This window comes from Octopus bimaculoides, chromosome 11, assembly GCF_001194135.2.
Source record: "Octopus bimaculoides isolate UCB-OBI-ISO-001 chromosome 11, ASM119413v2, whole genome shotgun sequence".
Lineage (NCBI taxonomy): Eukaryota > Metazoa > Mollusca > Cephalopoda > Octopoda > Octopodidae > Octopus > Octopus bimaculoides.
In genome coordinates this window covers 40,342,191-40,347,566 of record NC_068991.1, presented here as the reverse complement: position 1 = coordinate 40,347,566, position 5,376 = coordinate 40,342,191, and the positions used below count along the sequence as shown (strand labels likewise).

At 30.9% G+C, this 5,376-nt stretch overlaps 1 protein-coding gene across 17 annotated transcripts in view; it reads right to left on the bottom strand.

The window, feature by feature from the left end:
* The window catches only part of LOC106883701 (plasma membrane calcium-transporting ATPase 2), a 319,550-nt gene that overhangs the window by 199,519 nt on the left and 114,655 nt on the right, over positions 1-5,376 (bottom strand). The window contains exon 1 of one of the 17 annotated variants that reach the window (XM_052971727.1): positions 2,610-3,151. The exons of the other annotated variants lie outside the window; for them this stretch is intronic. The gene's annotated coding sequence lies outside the window, so the exon portion shown is untranslated. Of the gene's footprint in view, positions 1-2,609; positions 3,152-5,376 lie in introns of those variants that run through there. 17 annotated transcript variants of the gene reach the window in all.

Here is a 5,376-nt window from a genome sequence, read left to right as displayed (position 1 = left end):
CATCATACAGTGTAGAAATATGTAAGACATTTTGGAAAGCAGCTGAAAGTAGAGTAATAAATACAGTTTTCTAGATGTTAATATCTACTAAAATTTAAAGTTTTCTTTCATTTCTTATTATTTGACAAACAAAACAAGAAAATATTGATTACTTATAAAATAATACTGATTACTTACAGAAGAAAATATTAGGAATCATATTGAAATTTTGTGTAGATGAAGTAGCAACAGATAATAATAGCATTACAATATCTAAAAGTGGACATAATAACGATATAGTATATAATAGATTTTAAATACACATTAGTATGAAACTGTGTTGAATAATAATGTCTGTATAAGATAATGGAAACAATTTTTTAGAAATTAGTTCTAAATTTAGAACATTTGAACAGAAATGGAGAAATGTTATTAGAATTTAGATATTTCCATCAAAAGTGAAATCATGAAACTGGTTATTTGTTAATTATTAGATTAATTAAAGAATGGTAAATTTCTTTCACAGCATCCCCATTAAGTATCTCTAACGCCCACACACACACATACACACAGCTCTTGTAGCAGGGGACGAAGGCTATGTTAGAAGTTATCAAATATTCTATACATGGCAGAAAATATAAGTAAACAGCAAAGAAATGTCTATTCACTCCAGAAATCTGACTCAATGGATTATAAAACACACATGCATATTCTGTGAATGTTATTAGAATATCCAAAGCTAAATTTACTATTCAGAAATTAATTCCCAAATGATAATGAATTCCAGTTTTTGAAAGACTGTAAAACATTTAACTGCAAAAAATGGTAATTTTTTGTAATTATATTTTAGTATAAAGAAAAACACAAGTACATATATACAGCCACTACTCCACCCTCAACACACCCACACATAAAAATACCCCAAAAAACATTATGGATGATAAATCAATGAAACTATTTGGTATACCTAAAAATCATAGATTTGAATAGAAATTACATTACAGCTAGCAGTAATAACTGAAACACACCAGGTAATAACAGAAAATTTTTTAGACATCCAATTGTACTAAACATCTGAGTGAACAAATAGATCAAATATGGACAAAACCCCCAGGTAAAAATAACTACAGGTTGAGGAATTCATACAAAAATCTTGTTCTAATTATTCAAAAAAAAAAAAAAAAATGAAATCAAGAAGAGTAACTCTGAAGTAAGTTACATAGAATGAATGAACACATACATATTATATACACCACCACACCTGATAATAGAAATGAGTAATACAATTCCTATGAGAGTCTACCAATGTAGATACTCCGGCAATTTGACATTAATGCTAGAATTCAAGAGGATGCTTCATGCCATAAACAAAATAAAAGACAACACCAAATTTACAGATAGTTTTCCTAACGTTGGCAAATCTAATTGAGTAATGATAAAAATAGGATGTCATTAATTTTTTTTTTTTTTTTCTTTTCATATCACAATCATGGTCTAGAAATAAATATATCTGAATTATTAGTGAGAGCCTTTGTAAATCTTCCATTTAGGAAGGATAATACAGTAAATCTAATCTATGAAAGCCATTGATTGTAGTGGCGGTGAAACACAGTGACCTTGATCTGTTCATAGTTAATCTTATTCTTTCATGAACTCATAATTACTGAAATTTGTATTAATGTTAAATGAATGTAACATACTTCGGAAGAAAGGGCATCTATGTAGGTAGTTAATTTTTTTCATCAGAGATAATATTTCAGATGGAAAATAAAAATTTCACCAAAATATAACATCAACAAACAAGAAAAAAAAATATCAAGTAGTGGTTTCACTTGTTGGATCTTAAATAACAAAATGATCAATTTTACAGCGAATAAGTTTAAAACCCAGTATTTAAAACCCTACTTTCAAAAATCAGGGCTACTTAAATTGTCATGGATTGACAAATCTGGAATTATACATGAAGCTGAATTTTCTATGTAAAAACATAAGAGAATGAGTGAGAGAGGAGACATTAAATAGCACAGTAGTCTAAGGAGAATAAAAAAAAGTATGTTTATATACACAGAGAGAGAGAGAGACAGAGAGAGAGAGAGAGAGAGAGAGAGAGAGAGAGAGAGAGTGTGCGTGTATATACATATATATATATATATACACACACACACATGAAAGTGGGGGTGGTTGTAAAGGGTATTTTGCATTATTATTAATTCACCTTCCATTAAGTTGTCATCAATTTTTCTATCTTTTACTAAGAAATATAACATAGGAAATGATTGTTCTTATAGCACCTTTTCAAAAGTGTCAGTTTTTTTTTTCCCTTTTGCTTGTAATCATAATACATTGATTTCACATGAAATGTATGTATGTATATATATATATATCGCAAGGGAGGGGGAGAGAGAGAAAGAGCGCAAGCAGATGTGAAGCAACAATTTTACTCATTTTTAGGTTTATTTCTTACCAGAAAGACAGGCGAAGAAAGAGCCAGTTTATAAAGTATCACAACCTGCGTTTACATTTATTTACAATAAAACAATAAAAAAAGGATGACAAAAATGAAGTAGTCACATAAAATGCATGTGACATTAGAGACCAATCTTGAATTAGATGCAATGCATTAAGCTTACCTGTATATACTAGATAGGTCTGCTTACAGATTATTGGACTTTGTACTCCTACACAGTAAGAGCCAGCATCAGCTAAGGCTGTTGAGAAAAGATAGCTATTTGATGTAACCTGGAATGGTATTTCCCGTATTGTGTCTCCACATGTATAAAGAGAGGTAGTGAATTCCCTTTAGGTACTCCAATCCTTGCAATGCCTACCATCATATATAAAAACACATGCAAAAAACCGGTTGCCTATACAGATCTACACACAACACTGAACATCAATGTATGAATGCAGAAGAACAGGAAGCAAAAGCAGTAGCAGCAACAGTGGTAACAGCAGCAGCAGCAGCACCCATAATTGAAAAATTGTTAAAAGAATATATTGTATTCAGCTATTTTCATTGTAACACTTCCATATCCATAGAATAAAAGAGAGCTTTCTTTGATGGGCATAAAATTTCTAATCTAAAGCATTTCAATTTAGCTAAAAAAACAAAACAATTAGTTTATCTAAGTCAATCTCCAACTGCACGTGATATTCATGGAAGGGCTGCCCAGGTGTAAATCTGTTGTTGCATTCTCTAATTTCCCTGAATTCTTATTCTAACTGGCAGCTGTAACAGCAGCAACAGTCAGTCATGACTACCCTTGCTATTTCACTGTGTTCAACATACATCAGTAGGTGTTGTAATAGCAGTAGCTGTATGTGTGATACATTCAGCATCCAACATTACTTATAGCAGTCTCAGGAAATGACTGCAGCTTTAGGCATCCCCGATATTCTGCAGCCATTAACACCAAAAAGCCATGAGAGAATCCTTATTTTTAGTAAAGACATTGTCTGTGCTTCATTTTATTTGATATAATTTTTTTCTTCATGGTGCTTCTACTGTAATGATCAACTAAAGATCAGATGCAGACATTTAATATGTCTGCAGGACTGCTGGGTTTTCTGAGTTGTCAGAAGAGCTAGCTAGTATGTATATGATAGCAAGTTAGCAAGCCAGCAAGCAAGCCCAGAAAACCTATGGAAAAAGGAAGAAGTAGAGGAAGAAGGGGAGGAGACAACAAGAAAGAGGAAGCTCAAGCTTAGACATCAAGGAGATGAAAAATAGCAGACAGAAAGTAAAGACTAAATAGTAAGTACCATGTGTAAACATGATATGTGAATATATAATGAATAACTAAAATCTGAACAGAATATGAATTTATGGAAAGACAAGAAGATAGAAAATAAATTCAGCAAATGAAAAAGCACATTCTATTATAGTTTCATGTGAATGAATAAGGGGGGGGGGATTAAAAAGCAAATAAATAAAGAATTCTAGCATGAAGAATTTTAATAATAAAATTACGTAGATGAAAATGAATATTCAATAACATGCAGTACTTGGACAAGAAAGCCAAAATACCATAAGAGGAGAAAGTATTTTTCCAGATATTTTGAGAAAATTAACTATATATAAATATATATGTTCACACACACACATTATCGTACAACACAAATTTTTCAGTTAACATGTTGGTGTGTCCTCCGAGTACTAAATGAAACTTGATCAACAAGGAAGTAAGAAATGAAATACAGTTCCACAGATATTTAATAATATGGTTACTAATGCTACCTTCATTGTACTTAGAACACTGGAAATATTGACATTCTGCAAAGACATACCCAAGTACTTAAACGATAAACTGACAATACAAACATGTCAAGAATATCTGTACACAGAAAAATGACATTTCTACATATCTGCCTAGAATTTCCCAAGCTTCAACACAGTCACAAAATAATAGAAAAAATATTGAGAATGAAATAAAAAAATGAACAAACATTTTAAAATGAGAAAGGATTTAAACATTAACTAAAGAAAAGCATTTTTAATTCAAAATTGAATAACTTTAGTAATATTGGGAATATTGTCTATTATTAATAAATTCACTCCAATAAAGATTTTTGCCATATTTAAATTAGTACGCTATAAAACAATAATTGGCGGAAATAAAACGAGTGGAGTTTCAAATGGATCTAATTTGCTAATCTGTTAAAATTTACATAGACATACAAGAAAAAAAAAACAAATTAGAATATAGATATGTTAGGTAGACAAACACGCATATGTATATATATATATTAAATATGATATATATATAGGTATGCATATATACACACGGACACACATGAAAACACGTATATAGATCAAAGATTATGTAGGCAGAAATATATTCATAAATATACACACATATAAACATACAGAACAGACATATACACAAGTACATATACACACACACACACATATATATATATATATACACACATACATACATGTGTAAGTATTTTGTAATCTCACATGATGGCAATGGGAGATGAAACCAGATCGAAATGTCTAAAAGGCAACACAAAAGATGAATAGTTTGAAAATCTTTAATTATTGACAGGACAAATATTTTGGAAGAGTTAAAAGAGCAGCAGCGAGGTTAGGTCAAGTGGACGAACGGACATTAGGAATTAAGGATAATTAGTAAAACAGAGGCAAGAGTTATAGGATATTTATAATGGTGATGATCAATAATGCAGCTTTTTATATGCAACAAGGAGTCTGGAGAGAAAGACGGAAAAGAAATGTTGGCTGAGATAATAATTTAGATGAGTGATGAGTTTGGAGAGCTGAGGCTTTATGATTAGCTGATGAAGAAATTGGTTTTCAGTGGCTGTGTCAGGTGAGGGTGGATGGAGCAGGGAAATTTTTCTTTCTTTTTTTTTTTGAGTAGTAGTAGTTTCAGA